Genomic DNA, 19,099 nt, shown 5'->3' on the forward strand with positions numbered 1-19,099 from the left:
AGCTAGTTGACTGATTGCTAACGAATTAAATCTGTGTAGATCTAAGCAGATACATCCCTATATATTGAGACATAGTCAAGGGGCAGCATTTATGCGGGGGCATTTATGCATATAGCATTTATGCATACTTTATCGAAGTGCCATAATTTATCAAAGTGCCTCTGCAGTTAGATATGGCATTGCTAATATTCATCTTTCTTCTCTTCTCACAGGTATATATTTCTCATTCCTCTACTACGTGTTATCTATTCTGAAAACTGCATTTTACCTCCATGATCCTTGCAACGCTCTGCAGCTAATCACTGGTATATATTTCTCATTCCTCTACGTTGTTTAATCCATGATACTTTAAGGTCATCACACTTACTTTAACAGTTTATGATCCATGTAGAGTTGCCAGTCTGTTTTTTTTCTGCAGTTTTATGGTCTCCTGTTGTCTTAAGCTAGTTGATTGATTGCTAACGAATTAAATCTGTGTAGATCTAAGCAGATACATCCCTATATAATGAGACATAGTCAAGGGGCAGCATTTATGCGGGGGCATTTATGCATATAGCATTTATGCATACTTTATCAAAGTGCCATAATTTATCAAAGTGCCTCGGCAGTTAGATATGGCAGTTGGACAGGGCAGGAGACAGGTAAGACATGCAAGACAATTAAACAAACTTGCTTCCAGTTCATCTGTTTTGCAAACAGTATTCACCATTTGTATTTGTGCCATTTATATTCTGGCTGCTACAATCATCCACATTCACCGTTCTCCCACAAATTCTGCAGACTTCATCCATATTAACCCCTCACTCCTCTCTTCTCCTATGTACAGCTGTCATGCTCTCTTCACAATGTTATTCTACACAGATCCATTCATTCCCACCATACAACATAGGAAACGCTCTCACAAATCACTCAACCATCTTCTCACTCTCTGTATCTTCCTTCTCTTAGTCGCAGGTGATATTTCTCCGAATCCAGGACCCTCCAGTAATAATAACACTAACTCTTTCTCTGTTACATTCAGAAACCCTTCTAATCTCATTAATATTCCTTGCATATCTTCTGTCTCATTCAACTGTGCCCTTTGGAATGCGCGCTCAGCATGTAATAAACTCTCTTACATCCATGACTTTTTCCTCTCTAATTCCCTCAACCTTCTGGCTCTCACAGAAAGCTAGGTCCAGCAGTCGGACACCACCGCCACTGCAGCTCTCTCTTATGGTGGCCTACACTTCTCATACTCCGAGACCTGACAACAGATCAGGTGGAGGTGTTGGTCTGCTCCTTTCATCAAAATGTACCTTTCAGGTTATCCCCCCCAGTACCCTCCCTTATCTTCCCCTCTTTTGAGGCCCACACAGTCAGACTCTACCGGCCCTTCTCCATGCGAGTGGCGGTTGTCTATTGCCCTCCAGGTCCCTCCCGTCAGTTCCTGGATCACTTTGCTGCCTGGCTTCCAAATTTTCTATCCTGCGACATCCCCACTCTAATCACTCTAATCCCCACTCTAATCATGGGAGATTTTAACATCCCAATTGGCGTTCCTCTTTCCCCATCTGCCGCTCACCTTTTATCACTAACCTCCTCCTTTGGCCTTTCACAGCTTGCTAATTCTCCTACACATGAGGACGGGAACACATTGGACCTGATCTTCTCCCGGCTTTGCTCAGTACATGACTTTACTAACTCTCCCCTTCTACTGTCTGACCACAATCTTCTTTCATTCTCTGTCAAGAACTGTGACTCTACTCAAGACCCCCCCCACTTTCCACACTTATAGAAATATACGCGCCATTAACACCCAGAAATTTATGAAAAAGTTGCAATCATCATTGGCCCCAATCTCCTCCCTCTCATGTCCCAACTCTGCATTGAAGCATTATAACTGTTATGATCTGCAACAAAACTAAGGAAAGATAAGGAAAGCTGTCCCTACAGTAAGACTAAGCTGAATCCCTACGATGTAGCGGGCTGCCTGTTCCTTGTGAACAGACCCGCCTTCATCCTCGGCTAGTCTGAACGGAGACCTATAGAATAAAGGGAGGGGTCCCTAAAAGAACTAAGGACAGGGACAAAAATGGGACACCTCCTAAACAGAAGTTGTTGAAGAGCAAAAAGGACAAACTGACAAAAAGCACTAACGGTCCCAGAGGACCAAGAACTGACAGAGATAGGCACCGAAGCACCTGGCTAGAGAGACAGTCAAAACAACACTGAAGTCCAGCAAAGCCAGAAGGGCGGAGCTGGAATATATATGCAGCTGGTCACGTGACCGCAAAACACAAGATAGCAAAAACTAACAGGACAGTTCTAACAGTACCCCCTCTTCTATGAGGATCCTCCGGATCCTCCAGGCCCAGGCCTATCTGGAAACCTCCTGTGGAAAGCTTTAACAAGCCTATGAGCAGAGACATCATCCGTCCTTACCCAGAAGTTGTCTTCAGGACCGAAACCCTTCCAGGAGACAAGATACTGTAATTTCCCTCTATGCCATCTAGAATTCAAAATACGAGAAATTTCATATTCGCCGTCTACCACCACAGGGGGAACTGTGACAGTGGCGTCCCTATTAGATATGTCAGCCTTTTTCAACAAGGAAACATGATACACAGGATTAATCTTCCAGGAAATAGGGACATCCAACCTAACAGCAGACGGGTTAACAACCTGAAGCACTTTAAATGGACCCACAAACTTAGGACCCAGTTTTTTAGAGGGAATCCTCAACCGCAGGTTCTTCGAGGACAACCAAACCATGTCACCCACAGTAAACAAAACCTCTTTACGTTTCCTGTCAAAATACTTCTTGGACTTCTTGTTAGCCTCTTGCAGGTTACAACGTACATTAGTCCAAACTCTCTCCAAATCACCGGAGAAATTCTCCTCCTCCAGCACCACCGACCCCAATTTGGAGAACGAACCAAAAGACGGATGTCTCCCAGTACAACAAAAAAAAGGAGAACACCCAGCAGAGGAGGCTGTATGGTTGTTAAGAGCAAATTCTGCGAGAGGCAGAAACTCAGACCACACCTCTTGATTGTCCGCCACAAAACAACGCAAAAACTGTTCTACATCCTGGTTCTTTCTTTCAGTCTGTCCATTCGATTCAGGATGATAACCAGATGAAAATGACAAATGGACTCCCAACCTGTCACAAAAAGCACACCAAAAGCGAGCCACAAACTGAGGTCCTCTATCAGAAACAATATCCGTGGGAACGCCATGGAGCTTGACAATCTCCTTAACAAACGCCTTAGCGAGTGTCTTGGCGCAGGGCAACTTAACAAATGGAACCAAATGACACATCTTACTAAAACGGTCCACGACCACCCAGATGACAGTAAAACCCTCGGATACCGGAAGATCCGTAATAAAATCCATAGTGAGATGCGTCCAAGGCACACTAGGAACCTCCAGAGGGCAAAGCAACCCTGCAGCAGGAGTATGTGAAGTCTTTGACCTAGCACACACAGTACACTGATGCACCCACTTGATGACTTCCTTCTGCCATCCAGGCCACCAAAAACTGCGACTGATAAGTCTCTTAGTCTCCAAAACTCCTGGATGACCTGCCAACAGAGATTCATGACACTCCACCAACAAATCTCTCCTAAAGGCTCTAGGCACGAGCAACCTCCCATGGGGAGTGTTAGATGGAGCATCATCTTGAGCATTCAGAATCCCATTCTCCAAAACGGAGTCCAAAGCCGCCACCACAACTCCTTTCTACAAAATGCTCTCCTCCTCCTCGGAACTGACCGTAGGAGAGAAGCTGCGAGATAAAGCATCGGCTTTAACATTCTTAGTACCAGGGATATAGGTAACAGAAAAATGAAACAGAGAAAAAAAAGTGCCCACCAAGCTTGACGAGCATTCAAGCGCTTGGCAGCATCCAGATAGATCAAATTCTTATGATCTGTGAAAACCTGAATAGGAAATCTAGCGCCTTCCAAAAAATGACGCCAATGTTCAAACGCAAGTTTAATAGCCAGCAACTGCCGATTTCCAACATCATAATTCAGTTCGGTTTCTGAAATTTTTTTCGAAAAGAATGCACAAGGATGTACTCCACCCTTGTTCTCCTGAGACAAAACTGCTCTGACCCCCACCGATGAAGCATCGACCTCGACCAAAAAAGGCTTGTTCTCATCAGGCTGCATAAGGATAGGGGCAGAACTGAACCTCTCTTTGAGATACTCAAACGCTTCAATGGCCTCAGTAGTCCACTGGGCTGTAATCGCACCTTTCCTGGTGAGATCGGTTAGAGGTTTAACAATTACAGAAAAATTCTTAATGAATTTCCTGTAATAATTGGCAAAACCCAAAAATCTCTGTATAGATTTCAAACCAATAAGCCTAGGCCATTCCTGCACAGCCTGAACCTTCACAGGGTCCATCTCAAAGCCCTCGCTGGAGACAATGTAGCCCAAAAAACTAATTTTCTGCACAGCGAACTCACATTTCTCCAGCTTAGCAAAGAGTGAATTGTCACTCAATAACTGCAAAACTTCAAGTACACTCTGCCAATGGGACTCTAGATCTGGTGAATAAATCAAAATGTCATCCAAATACACAACCACATTCTTACCAATCAAAGGTCTCAGGATGTCATTAATAAGGTTCTGGAAAAATGCAGGTGCATTGGTAAGACCGAAAGGCATCACCAGATTCTCAAAATGACCTACCGGAGTGTTAAAAGCAGTTTTCCATTCATCACCCTCCTTCACACGTAACAAATTGTATGCACCCGGAGATCAATCTTGGAGAACCACTTGGCTCCCACTAACTGGTTAAACAAGTCAGGAATTAACGGCAATGGGTAGGAATTGCGTACAGTAATCTTATTAATTTCACGAAAATCCAAACATGGACGTAAACCGCCGTCCTTTTTTTTAACAACGAAGAATCCAACTGCCACAGGCGACTTAGAAGGTCTAATGTGACCAGCAGCCAAGCTAGTCTGTATGTACTCCTCCAAGGCCTTTCTTTCAGGGATTGTCAGATTAAACAAGTGACTTTTGGGAAGAGTAGCACCCGGAACAAACTCAATGGCGCAATCATAATCCCTATGAGGAGGTAAAACTTGCGACTCCTCCTCCGAAAAAACCCTCCAAAAATCTTGAATAGGTACAGGTAATTCACCTTTTTCCACAGCCGCAATCACATTAGTAGACCAGTCCAGTAAAGGATTGTGCAGTCTTAACCAAGGCAATTCTAGAACAACTGGAGAGGGCAAATTATCCAAAACAACCAAGTCCAAAATTTCTTGGTGATCTCCATTGATAGTGAGAGGAAATGCAGCAGTCTTGTGAGTAATACATTTCAAAGGAGTGTTATCAATTGCAACCACAGAAATAGATGATGACAAAGGTTTGGATTTCAATTTAAGGTTTTCCAAAAACCCTTTATCAATCACATTAAGTGTTGAACCACAATCCACAAATACCTGAAATTCAATCAAATCTCCTTGCAGAGTAGTACTCCCAGAAAGAAATACTCCTGCAGAGCGTAAACAAGCTATACGGGCGTAACTGACCTTTTTTCTTTCTTTACTTAAACGACGCTCACAATACTTAATCAAATGGTCATGCTTACCACAATAATGACACAAACCTTTGGCGAATCTCCGATCTCTTTCCTGAGAGTGGAGTGACATCGCCCCAAGCTCCATTGGCTCTCCGCTGTCAGAGCAGATTTTCTGGGAACTAGGACCTGAAGTTACAGGAGTCTTTACATCATTAACCCTGGACCTCAGTCTCCTGACTGCATAGCTTCCTGCAGAGTCTCAGGTGCAGGGAATGCAATTAGCAAATCCTTAACCCTTTCACTCAGACCAGCAAGAAATAAACATTTCAACGCAGAATCATTCCATTTAACTTCTGAAGCCCACCTTCAACATCATCTGACCCTTGATTCAAACGTCTAAGTTCTGATTCAGCAGATGAGATTCGATCAGGATCATCATATAATAGCCCCATAGCAGAAAAAAATTCTTCAACAGAACTTAAACACAGATCATTAGGTTGGAGAGAAAAGGCCCAACCCTGTGGTTCTTTGCGCAAAAGTGACATAATAAAACCAATGCGCTGTGATTCACTCCCAGAGGATCTTGGTCTCAAACAAAAATATAACAAACAAGCATTTTTAAAGGAAAAAAAATCTTGCTGTTTACCACAAAAAACATCAGGCAGTCCTACCTTCGGTTCCACAAAATGTGCTCCAGAACAGCTACTCACGTGTTGCTGTAGCTCGGCCACCTCCAGAGACAATCCCTGCAGGCATTGAGCCAAATCCTAGACAGAAACCATACTGATCCCCGAATTTCTTTCCTTTTAGTTTTTTTTTTGTTTGGGCTGGACTTACTGTTATGATCTGCAACAAAACTAAGGAAAGATAAGGAAAGCTGTCCCTACAGTAAGACTAAGCTGAATCCCTACGATGTAGCGGGCTGCCTGTTCCTTGTGAACAGACCCGCCTTCGTCCTTGGCTAGTCTGAACGGAGACCTATAGAATAAAGGGAGGGGTCCCTAAAAGAACTAAGGACTGGGGCAAAAATGGGACACCTCCTAAACAGAAGTTGTTGCAGAGCAAAAAGGACAAACTGACAAAAAGTACTAACGGTCCCAGAGGACCAAGAACTGACAGAGATAGGCACCGAAGCACCTGGCTAGAGAGACAGTCAAAACAACACTGAAGTCCAGCAAAGTCAGAAGGGCGGAGCTGGAATATATAGGCAGCTGGTCACGTGACCGCAAAACACAAGATAGCAAAAACTAACAGGAGGGTTCTAACAATAACGAAATAATGCTATGCACCCTGGATGAAGCCGCACCTCCTACACAAAGAAGAATTTGGCATAGACGGCGACAACCCTGGCACACGCCTCAAACACGTCTTCTGCAGCGGTGCTCCAGGTGCGCTGAACGGCTGTGGAGAAAATCTAATCTGCCCGAAGATTTCCTCCATTATAAATTTATGCTGAAAACATATAACTCTGCGCTTCACCTCTCCAAACAAACCTTCTTTAACAACCTCATAATCTCACTTTCCTATAATCCTAAATGACTCTTTGACACGTTTCATTCTCTCCTCAATCAAACAGCACAGGCCCCGATCACCGATCTCAGCGCAGACGATCTGGCCAATTATTTCAAAGAAAAAATTGACCATATCCGACAGGAAATTTTCTCCCAATCGCCAAACGTTATGCATGCTCTCCCCCGCCACATTGTATCTTGCTCACTTTCTGAGTTCGAACTAGTCACGGAAGATGAAGTGATCAGGCTTCTTGCATCTTCTCGCCCTACTACCTGCACCAGTGACCCTATTCTCTCACATCTCCTTCAGTCCCTTGCTCCAGCTGTCACCACTCACCTAATTAAAATTTTCAACCTCTCCCTCTCATCTGGTATCTTTCCCTCTTCTTTTAAACATGCCAGCATACATCCATTACTTAAAAAACCATCCCTTGACCAGAACTGCACGGCCAACTACAGACCTGTTTCCAATCTTCCCTTTATCTCTAAACTCCTGGAACGCCTGGTCCATTCCCGTCTAATCCGCTATCTCTCAGACAACTCTCTTCTTGACCCTTTACAATCTGGTTTCCGCTCTTTACATTCTACTGAAACTGCCCTCACTAAAGTCTGTAATGATCTACTAACAGCTAAATCTAATGGTCACTATTCTCTGCTGAGTCTCCTGGATCTCTCTGCAGCATTCGACACTGTGGATCACCAGCTCCTCATCACTATGCACCGCACTATTGGCCTCAAGGACACTGTTCTCTCCTGGTTCTCCTCCTATGTCTCTGACCGCTCCTTCTCTGTGTCTTTTGCCGGCTCCTCCTCCTCTCTCCTTCCTCTTACTGTCGGGGTTCCTCAAGGATCAGTTTTAGGCCCTCTTCTTTTCTCCTTATACACCGCTCCCATTGGACAAACAATCAGCAGATTCGGCTTTCAGTACCATCTCTATGCTGATGGCACCCAATTATACACCTCTGCTCCGGACATCACCCCTGCATTACTACAAAAGACCAGTGATTGTCTTTCTGCTGTGTCTAACATTATGCCCTCCCTCTGTCTAAAACTGAATCTGTCAAAAACTGAACTACTCGTATTTCCTCCCTCCACTAACCTACTTGTGCCCGATATTGCCATTTCCGTTTGTGGCTCAACCATTACTCACCAGCAACAAACCCGCTGTCTTGGGGTAATTTTTGACTCAGATCTTTCCTTCACTCCTCACATCAAATCACTCGCTCGTTCATGTCATCTACACCTCAAAAATCAATCAGGACTTTTCTCACCCTTGACTCGGCAAAAACTCTTACTGTAGCTCTTATTCATTCTCGTCTGGACTACTGCAACTCTCTCCTTATTGGGCTCCCTCTTACTAAACTCTCCCATCTCCAATCCGTCCTTAACGCAGCAGCCAGGATCATATTCCTCGCCAACCGCTACACCGATGCCTTTTCCCTGTGCCAGTCATTGCATTGGTTACCCATCCAATATAGAGTTCAATTTAAACTTATCACGCTTACCCACAAAGTGCTCCATGCTTCAGTACCCCCCTACATCTCCTCCCTTGTCTCAGTCTACCACCCTACACGTGCCCTCCGTTCTGCCAGTGACTTAAAACTAAAATCCTCCATAATCCAAACTTCCCACTCCCGTCTCCAAGATTTCTCGCGTGCTGCACCAATTCTTTGGAATGCACTACCCAGGACAGTTTGATTTATTCCCAATACCCACAGTTTCAAGCGGACCCTAAAAACTCATTTCTTTAGACTGGCGTATCGCCTCCACACATTATCTGTCCATCCCAGTTGTCCGTCCCAGTTTTCCCCCATATTAAAATATTCTTCAATTTCAGGTTCATACCAACCATGTACTTAATAGCCTCGGTCAGGACTATACACATACAGTACAGACCAAAACTTTGGACACACCTTCTCATTTAAAGATTTTTTTGTATTTTCATGACTATGAAAATTGTACATTCACGCTGAAGGCATCAAAACTATGAATTAACACATGTGGAATTATATACTTAACAAAAAAGTGTCTTATATTCTAGGTTCTTCAAAGTTGCCACCTTTTGCTTTGATGACTGCTTTGCACACTCTTGGCATTCTCTTGATGAGCTTCAAGAGGTAGTCACTGGAAATGGTCTTCCAACAATCTTGAAGGAGTTCCCAGAGATGCTTAGCACCTGTTTGCCCTTTTGCCTTCATTTTGCGGTCCAGCTCACCCCAAACCATCTCGATTGGGTTCAGGTCTGGTGACTGTGGAGATCAGGTCATCTGGCGTAGCACCCTCAAATAGCCCTTACACAGCCTGGAGGTGTGTTTGGGGTCATTGTCCTGTTGAAAAATAAATGATGGTCCAACTAAACGCAAACCGGATGGAATAGCATGCCGCTGCTGTGGTAGCCATGCTGGTTCAGTATGCCTTAAATTTTGAATAAATCCCCAACAGTGTCACCAGCAAAGCACCCCCACACCATCACACCTCCTCCTCCATGCTTCATGGTGGGAACCAGGCATGTAGAGTCCATCCGTTCACCTTTTCTGCGTCGCACAACAACACGGTGGTTGGAACCAAAGATCTCAAATTTGGACTCATCAGACCAAAGCACAGATTTCCACTGGTCTAATGTCCATTCCTTGTGTTCTTTAGCCCAAACAAGTCTCTTCTGCTTGTTGCCTGTCATTAGCAGTGGTTTCCTAGCAGTTATTTTACCATGAAGGCCTGCTGCACAAAGTCTCCTCTTAACAGTTGTTGAAGAGATGTGTCTGCTGCTAGAACTCTGTGTGGCATTGACCTGGTCTCTAATCTGAGCTGCTGTTAACCTGCGATTTCTGAGGCTGGTGACTCAGATAAACGTATCCTCAGAAGCAGAGGTGACTCTTGGTCTTCCTTTCCTGGGGCGGTCCTCATGTGAGCCAGTTTCTTTGTAGCGCTTGATGGTTTTTGCAACTGCACTTGGGGACACATTCAAAGTTTTCCCAATTTTTCGGACTGACTGACCTTCATTTCTTAAAGTAATGATGGCCACTCGTATTTCTTTACTTAGTTGCTTTTTTCTTGCCATAATACAAATTCCAACAGTCTATTCAGCAGGACTATCAGCTGTGTATCCACCAGACTTCTGCACAACACAACTGATGGTCCCAACCCCATTTATAAGGCAAGAAATCCCACTTATTAAACCTGACAGGGCACACCTGTGAAGTGAAAACCATTTCCGGTGACTACCTCTTGAAGCTCATCAAGAGAATGCCAAGAGTGTGCAAAGCAGGCATCAAAGCAAAAGGTGGCTACTTTGAAGAACCTAGAATATAAGACATATTTTCAGTTGTTTCACACTTTTTTGTTAAGTATATAATTCCACATGTGTTAATTCATAGTTTTGATGCCTTCAGTGTGAATGTACAATTTTCAAAGTCATGAAAATACAGAAAAATCTTTAAATGAGAAGGTGTGTCCAAACTTTTGGTCTGTACTGTACTTGCAGGCGACTAGTCCATGTATTATTTATCCTATTTAGTATATCAAGGCTGCATTATACAATATATGTACATTCTACCTTTTGTGTCTCCCCCATTTCCTCATAGACTGTAAGCTTGTGAGCAGGACCCTCACTCCTTTCGATATGAGATATGTTTATTCCGTATTGTTTGCATAAGTCCTCCCCTAAAATTTGTAAAGTGCTGCGGAATATGTTGGCGCTATAAAAATAAAAATTATTATTATTATTATTAAGCTATTAATTCATGGGGTGCACTTAAATTTTTACACACTTCTTCTGCATTTGACCTAGTCTTTATTTCAATAAATAATAATGTGGCACCCCAGGGGTCTGGTTACCACAGTAATAGAGATATTATGTCTGAGAGCAAGTGGGAGGTATCTCTGGTCAGGAGCCCTAAGCATGCAACACGGCCCACCCAGACCTGGGAGGGGAGGAATCTGCCCTTATAAACTGGGTCTGGGGCGGGATTAGGTTAGTCAGAGCCTGAAAAGGGAAAGTGACAACAGGAGCTCTGTAGGAGCAGGAGCGAGTGCCAGAGGCTGGAAGCTAGAAAGCTCGCCTTGGCTGAAGACACTAAACCCGGACACGGAGTCCGAGGCTGTGGGGACATCCAGGTCCAGCAGCAGAATCCAACCGGCAGGGGATTCCATGTCCTCTGGCCTTAGAAACCCGAAGGCACGGTCACAAGCAAGGGACCAGCACCGCCATCGTGAAGCGGAGGCTAACGGAAGGCCCCAAGTCACCGGCCATACGGGTGAGCACCACACGGTATACTCAGGGACGTGGGCTACTTCTACCCGCATAGAGCAAGGTAGCCAGGAAAGAGTGCAGATAGTCGGGGAGGCCTACAACTCCACCTGGCCAGGGGAGATCCTGCTTGCTCACAGACTGACCAGGCCCCTACTGCTAACCAGTACTCCCGGGAGGGTCTGCTTTATACCATCAGTAAAGACCCTGAACTGCACCACACGTCTCTGTGTTTCATCGCCGCACCAGCACCATTACTACTGGGATGCTCACACCATCACTCCCATCATCCACACTAGCTGCCCTGAGGCAATACTTCTCCCGTGGGGAGTTATCCCATACTCGGCTGCGCAAACAACATCAGCCTCAGCGGTCTGCAGCGCAGCGGCGGTCCCCACTGACCGCAATCCACGGGTGGCGTAGTCGGACATTGTTATTACTTAAGACTGCCACTGGTTTGACCGCCCTGGGCACGGACCGGGTCACCGCCACACTGAGACTACAACCCCCAGCGATCCGGCTCCGGGTATCCCCTGCACAGCACAGGCCCAGGGGGCGCGTCAATAATACAGTGTAATTTGTCATGTGTTGTTCATCAGAGTTTGTATATACTGAACTTTAAGACCTACTAAAGACCATATATGTAAAACCATAGAATTCAAAGAGGGTATACGTAGCTTTTCTCATGACTAAATATGGGGCGTGGGGATCCCCTTCTGAAAAATGATTGTAGAGCATTTGAACAAATGATTTTATTTTCATTCAATGTGGCTGTAGGCTTTCATCCATCCTATGGTGCCATTGTGCATCTCTAGGAGGCGAACCCCTGCGATGGATATCCCCACTTAGGCGCCTCTTGCCACGTCACAGCAGCCAATCACTGACTCCCTTCAAGACTATACTCTGGCTAATTGGCACCTCCTTGTCACTTCTAGACCTTAGTCTTGGTCTATGTATCATCTCTATAGACTCACTACAAAGTTGCCACTTAGGCATATTGTTGCATTCTCCAGTTTCCTGTCTATGGTCATACCACTCAATGGATATTCACACGCTTACTCCTCTCATAAGCTAGCAAAGGTTCTTCAGGTATTTCAGACAGTGTAACTACACCTTCTCTGACATCAAACACTGCCTTTTTTTATAGACTACTCACTGTCTCCCACTATTGGCGATGTGGCCATTTCAGTGTGAAAACATACACATACGAAGGCCCACGTTGGGTCAAAATTTATGCTGGCATCTCTTGCAAACTAATGTGACGCTCTAGCCCTCCATGAGCTGTGGGGTTACTCGGAGCCGGGTCAGTGTAGGTGTCACGGGGATGCAGTCGTGGCCTTCCGTGCCCAGGGCTGTCACAGTAAAAATAATGGGATTCTTTTAGGGTGAGTGGTATGTCAACTACGCCACCTGTGGTTTCCGGTGATGGACACCAGCGCTGCAACAGTCCACTGAGGCTGGTGCTATGGGCAGCTAAGATGGGACGGCTCCCCACAGGCGGAACAGTCCTCAGGGCAGTGTGTGAAGTAATGGTGGGTGCAGTGCCGCGCAGGAAATAACAGGCTGAGGTGGTATGTGAAGTCATCTGGGTCTTTACTCACTTTCAGATGAACCTTCAGCCGCAAAGCTCTCTCTGCTACACACGATGTACTGCAGCCACCGGGAAGGGGGTTCAGCACTTCCCAGGTAGATCAGGAGCACCTGTCGAGACCCCTCTGGTGTGTGTTCCTCTCCTTGGTAAGTTCTCCCACTAAGTCTTCTCCTAACTGTGTGTGGCTAGAACGAGGTGTAAGGCCGGGTCCCACTGGATAAACGCAGTGTAAGAGATACAGGTGGCGACTCCGCTCAGTCCATATCCCCCTGGGATCCACTAAGCCTCCGGCCTTTTCTGACTGAAACGTGAAGTAACAAAGTCAGATATCAGGGGTCGGTCACCCCTCTTGCAGCAGGAATCCCTCTGACTAGGCCAGAATGAAGAATACAGGTGGCGACTCCGCTCCGTCCGTATCCCTCTGTGGAGCCTATCTCCTCTGCTCCCCTCCAAGGCCTTCTTAGGACAGGACCCTGACCGGGTAGAGACAGTGGTTAAATCTGACCCGCTCCTCATCTCAAGGCCAGAGAACGAGGACCGTGCATCTTCAGTCAGCTGCAGACTCTTGCTGGACCCTGGCAGAAGAGCACAATCAAAGACCTTGAACCTAAGATGGCCGTAGATTAAATATGAATCAATAAGTGTTTCCTAAAAGTGTGTCCTCCACCCTCACCCACTACATGGTTCCCCCTATCTTTGGTTCCCCCCATCTCCTCTATCCCGGGCCGGGGCAGCACCCTTGTGCATTTAGGGCTCCTACAGGACAGGAGTGGTGTAGTGTTGAGTGGTAAAGTGGGGTCCTGAGAAATGCTCCACCCTTACCTGGAAGAGGAGATACCACACCTCGGGCTGAGGTGCAGTACCCCTGTGGCGACTGAACCCTCAGGGGCGCCACACTAACATGCAGGAAAACTATCATTTTTGCTACATAGAGACTTGAAAGGGTCTACAACAACCCAAAAGCCTACTACAACCAGAAGAAACAGTGTGCAACCAACATGGCGCACAATTTATAGTACAGGCTACATTCCTTCAACCGTATGTCAGCTTAGTATTTACATATGGGGGGAGATATAAGGCTTATCCCCTTTACAGATTTGTAAGGTATGCTTTGATCATTAGCATTCAACATGAAAAAAATGAGATCAACAAAATGTCATTGCACTTGGGTGCTGCAGATTTTCTTTGCTTGTTTCTCATGCTTTCAGCTCGTGGAGCTTTTATCCAACCCGAATTCTGCACTATGGTTTTTCTCTCTGTTCATTTGCATGTACGCCAGCGAGTTTAAATGCACTCCAACCTTGGACAAGTTTCAAAGCAAGGCATAATTCCTCTGAAATAGGTCTTCTGAATGTTTTATTATGTCCTTTCTTTTTCGTTAATCTTGGAGCCCCTTAGCCATGTCAAAGCAATCTTTTCTAATGTCACATCTTCTACACATTAGCATGAAAGCGCTTTAAAAGATGATTTGAAGGAAAATAAATGTTGAATGAGGCATTTATTAGAGAACCATTTACTCCACATTTACATTTTGACTATATTTCTGACGTGCCCTGTTTTGAAATGCGGGCTAATTTGAAAGTCAATATTCTCAGAACAATATACAGTACAAGACTATTTACACTGAACTGGCCTCTTTGTGCATTAATTTGCTGAAATAAGATTTCATTACACTTAAGCTGATTTGTTTGCAGGATAAAGAATAAATTGCTTTTTGTATTCATGTACGTTAGAATAATATTCCCTTCGGAAATAATCTGGTGTTTCTGTGTAGTTAACTTCCATTAGATGGTTGTAAGTTCTCATCGGATTCAAGTGCTTTTGCCTGATTACAAAAATGACGGGGTGTCTAATTGTAGACATTCAAAGTTATCAGCAGAAACATCTCACTGGCTTGTCAGCGGCAAATTATACCCTGTCTATAAGGAGAAGTTCTTTTTCTTACATTCAATGTATTTATAAACATATGATAATAATTTACTGTTGACTCTCTCTATTTTTCCATTTTTAGGATGAAAGAGAAGCACCAGTTTGGAAACACTTTGAAGATTATATCTGGAAATTCTCTAATTATAAAAAAAAACTTGGATTTTAGTATTGACAACTTATCCTTGTAATAGAGCACTAGTAACTAATTGATGGGGATCTGATTTCGACAACCTCTGAAATCAGCCATGGTACTCCAACGTCTTAAACGTGTTAAAGACCAACTATTACAGCAGAAGGAAGCAGCATTGTTATGGCACTTTGACATGTGACCACTGACACTGTGTCTGCAAAACCAGCAGCAGATAACAATACTGTTTTCACCTATCCTGTGCTGACCATAGCCTCACTTTTCCTGCTTGGCCTGTTCAGCCTTTTCTCCTGTGCATCAGGTTACCGCTGCAACCTGATGCGCACCTATGACATCATCTAACCAGGTTACCTAACTCTGCTCAGTTGGTGACTGTCCCCTGACACTACGTTGTAACGGTAATCTCTTCTCAACTCTGCTATTCCATAGTTAAAGCAATGTTATATCAGTCACCACTGCCAAAACTCTTTAATCCTGGTTATCATTCTTTCAACACTCCTGCATCTCTGTTATACCAGTTTGGCATCTCATTTTTAGTTGGTTACATATTCAACACCACTTCACACTGTTTCTGCCATCCTGCTTCACCAACTCCAACTGTCCTGGTTGTTCAAGAACTTGGGCTTAAAGGATCCAACTCATCAGGAGAGACATACCAAATATACACGCAGAGATAACTGTGCTCTAGGCACTATAACTTATCAGTATCTAAGACTGCAGCATCTAAGGAGTACTGCAGACCAGAATAACTTTTGTTATTCCTCCTCCCCAAAAAATGGTTTAAAAAGTAATATGTTCTCCAAAAGGGTACCAATAAAAACACCAACAGACTTAGTGGTTAAGGGATTAAAGTTTGTTGATATCAGTAATGAAATAATTATGCCAAGATATACCTAAAATAGTCCACAATGTTTTGATAAAGTCAGAACCTAAAGTATGAAAGGAACACATTGGGCAAAAGCAATGGATAATGTTATACATAATGCATAGTCTTGGGATTGTTTGGTGTTCTGTAAATCCCCTTGTCATGCAGTTATACCCTAAGTATAACATAGTGGTTCTGCTATACCCATAGTGTCCCTTTAACCTTGCTCATCTTGAAAACCTTCTACAGGTTTCATAGTTTTTAAGGTTGAATGTAGACATAAGTCCATTGAGTTCAACCTATAACATAACATGTTGATCCAGAGGAAGGCAAATGTCATGTTTTTGTTTCAAAGATGCCCCTATCTGACCAGTTTAGAAGAATTAAGCCAATACCAGACATAGGTTCTCTGCATTGGACTGAAAGCTATGGTTCATATATGGTCTATGCATTTACAGCTTTGGTGGTTTTGGTTGCAAAATTGTGTTGCATCTACGGTGCAAAATATTTATCAATTATTTGCACCAAAACATAGATCCAATGAGCCATCATGTCGAGTTTGTAAAAGGGTAGTGAAAGGTGGATGTACTTTACTGCTCGATAAAACCATTTATAAAATTCTACTTTTTAAAAAAAAATCTAAAAAGTCGCATATGTAAGCCATATAGACTCTGGCAAAGAAAAATTGCCATCATCTTCGCCATCTTACCCAGTGTGAAAATTGGTAATATGTAACGTGTTCTGTATTTTGTGACAAATTTAAGTAGGACCAAAGTAGTGGTTATAAAGTTTGTCAATAAATGAAAATAAAAGTTAGCTAAAAGTTGACACTTTTATACAATAAATACTTGCTTCACATGCAGAATATTTATACATTGTATTCATGAATTATTGAAAAATTAGTTTCAAGAGGATCAAATTTCCAAACTTAAGTTAAAAAAAAAGAAAACACGTATGAAGAAAAGTTTTTAAAAGGTTGTCACAACACATCTGCCTAGATATATTCTAGAGCTGTTACTTTTTAATGGTGGCATCACCACTGGAGAGACCTTTTCTAAATATGCACCCCTGGTGATTTAATAGCAGAATGTGCTCTAAAAGCAAATTAATATATTCTTAACTGACATTTTCAAGGAGGGTTTGATTCATAAACATGGACAACAGCGAAGAAAAAAAAAACCCAAACATCAAAGCATTTTCATCTCCTTAGAAATCTGTGCTGGAATAAAATAAAAAAGATTTGCCTTCTAATAAACCATACTGTTCCGTGTGCTTTGAAAGCTTGGTTTCCTTTTCTATACTGTTAGAGCTACAAACATAATGAAGACCACAGGTAGAGAAAAAGACAATACCTATAGGCCAATATTTCTGATTTTCCCCTAACTTTGAAGAGCGTTACAATCTGACCACATGCTGCGTTCAAAAGGTTTCCTTTGTTGGTTGATCGAAAGATGCCATAACATACGGCAGAAAAGCAAGCGGCGGGAATCTGCCCAATAAGAAAAGATAAAATAACACATCTAGCATTTTACTCTGTGTGTTGTATCGGCTTTCATCCACCATCTATTTCAGAGCTCCAGACAGACGGGTGTGAGGAGAAAAAGCATATGGTGTGTAAAAAGGATATAACCCTTCCTCTACCAAAAACAAAAAAAAACTTGCCCTATAGACAAATCAAATATGTGTAAAAAGAACATTGAATTTATGGAAATTTACAAGTATGTAAGCATTTATATTTGATAACTCATTATAGACTTATTATTGCAATTGTGAGTTCAGTGACAAAAAAAGTAATGTTTGGATAAAGAAAATAAAGGGGTTTAGACTATTTTTCATAATTTGCTTTATTGTATCTGGTGTTTTTGAATTCTGAAGTTGCTGGAAAATTAATACCAGTGTTCTTAATGGTTTACAAATTCACAGATCATAATGATATTAAATGTCTACAATTAAAAAATAAAGATGCCTCTATAATCTATCGAGCTTGAGAAACTTGTGCCGGTTTTCGTAATCATCATTTTACAGTTTATAGAAAATGATGTGTATTACTAATAGTTTGGATGGTAGACATATTATTCTCAAAATCTTTATCATTCTTTTTTTTTGCTTTTTCTATTTCTTCATGTCAAGTGAGGAAGAGTGGAAATCCATAACACCATAAAGTACCTCCTCAAGTTCTATTTTCAGAGCAGTCATTGACATCGGAAAAGACTATTTCGAGCTAGGCCCTTCATCTTCTAAACCCATTGTAGTCGTTCTTCCCGCATCAATAGTAACATACTCCCACTTGCTTAAGGCTTCAATAGAAATTAAAGTCGGTGGGTCTGGACGACACTCTAATGAGTGATGGGGGCCTCCCAACTTTGCCCCAACAGCCAACAGATGATGTCGGGGTATCGGGGTAGAGATTTATTAGGCAGATTGATTTTGAATGCCCTAACCTTTAGTTCTCATGATGAATAAGTGGCTGCCAGAAGAGTCTGGAAGCAGTTTTTCCCTTCTCCCCATTCAAAACCCAAGAAAGCTCGACCATGCCAAATGATGTGTATATTAGAGTTTGGAGAGGAACTGTCAGCCAAAAGGATGTGCATGAACATCTTTTTTATGCCACCGGTCAACACAATTAAATTCATGTACAGAAGACATTTCTATAAAAGACTTGCCTTTTCAACAGTTCAGTAACATGATAAGCTATTTTTTCCTTTTTTTATCCACTATCTTTATCTAAGAACCCCTCGCTGCTTCTTCTTGTGTGCAGCATAGTGCAAACCTTCACATCCAGGAGTAATTAATTGTCTTAGTGTCACAACTTTCCTTTTGCTCTTTCTGATCTTCCTTGCCTTTGTACTGCTTTAAAGACAGCTTGCTGGAACCTTTATCTATCGCCTTTTACATCTGTCCAGTGTGCAGGATACTGTCTCTTCACCGTGCCTATAGTTAAAAGGAACTAAAGCAGTCAGATGTCTGCCCCTGAGAGAAACTGAGGGCTCTCTACTCACTTAAGGGGTAAATGTAGAAATCATAGGTAGTACGAGACACACTCTATTCAATTGTTCTAGGCAATAATAAAAGTAAAAAAACCTTTATTTTTTTCCTCAAAGCTACTTATTATTTTGGCTTTTTTCTTGAAGGACTTATGGAATTTACAAGATTAAATAAAAGATTTGTTTTCTGTTGAGTATATTCAAGGTCATACATACCGTAGATGACTATGCAACTGCTACAGAACCTTAACAAAGAGAAATCAGCATCCCTTTTTCTAGTAGATAGTGGGATTTTGTGCTGG

At 43.0% G+C, this 19,099-nt stretch overlaps 1 long non-coding RNA gene across 1 annotated transcript; it reads left to right on the forward strand.

Annotated features, from left to right (window-relative positions):
• The first annotated feature begins 206 nt into the window (after positions 1-206).
• On the forward strand, positions 207-18,735 carry LOC141174683 (uncharacterized). Its single transcript, XR_012252943.1, has 3 exons — positions 207-305; positions 12,888-13,017; positions 14,883-18,735. It is a non-coding gene; the product is annotated as an uncharacterized lncRNA (long non-coding RNA).
• The last annotated feature ends 364 nt before the right edge of the window (positions 18,736-19,099 follow it).

This window comes from Phyllobates terribilis, unplaced genomic scaffold (genome assembly GCF_046119375.1).
Source record: "Phyllobates terribilis strain yellow unplaced genomic scaffold, ASM4611937v1 Scaffold_13__5_contigs__length_258822181, whole genome shotgun sequence".
Lineage (NCBI taxonomy): Eukaryota > Metazoa > Chordata > Amphibia > Anura > Dendrobatidae > Phyllobates > Phyllobates terribilis.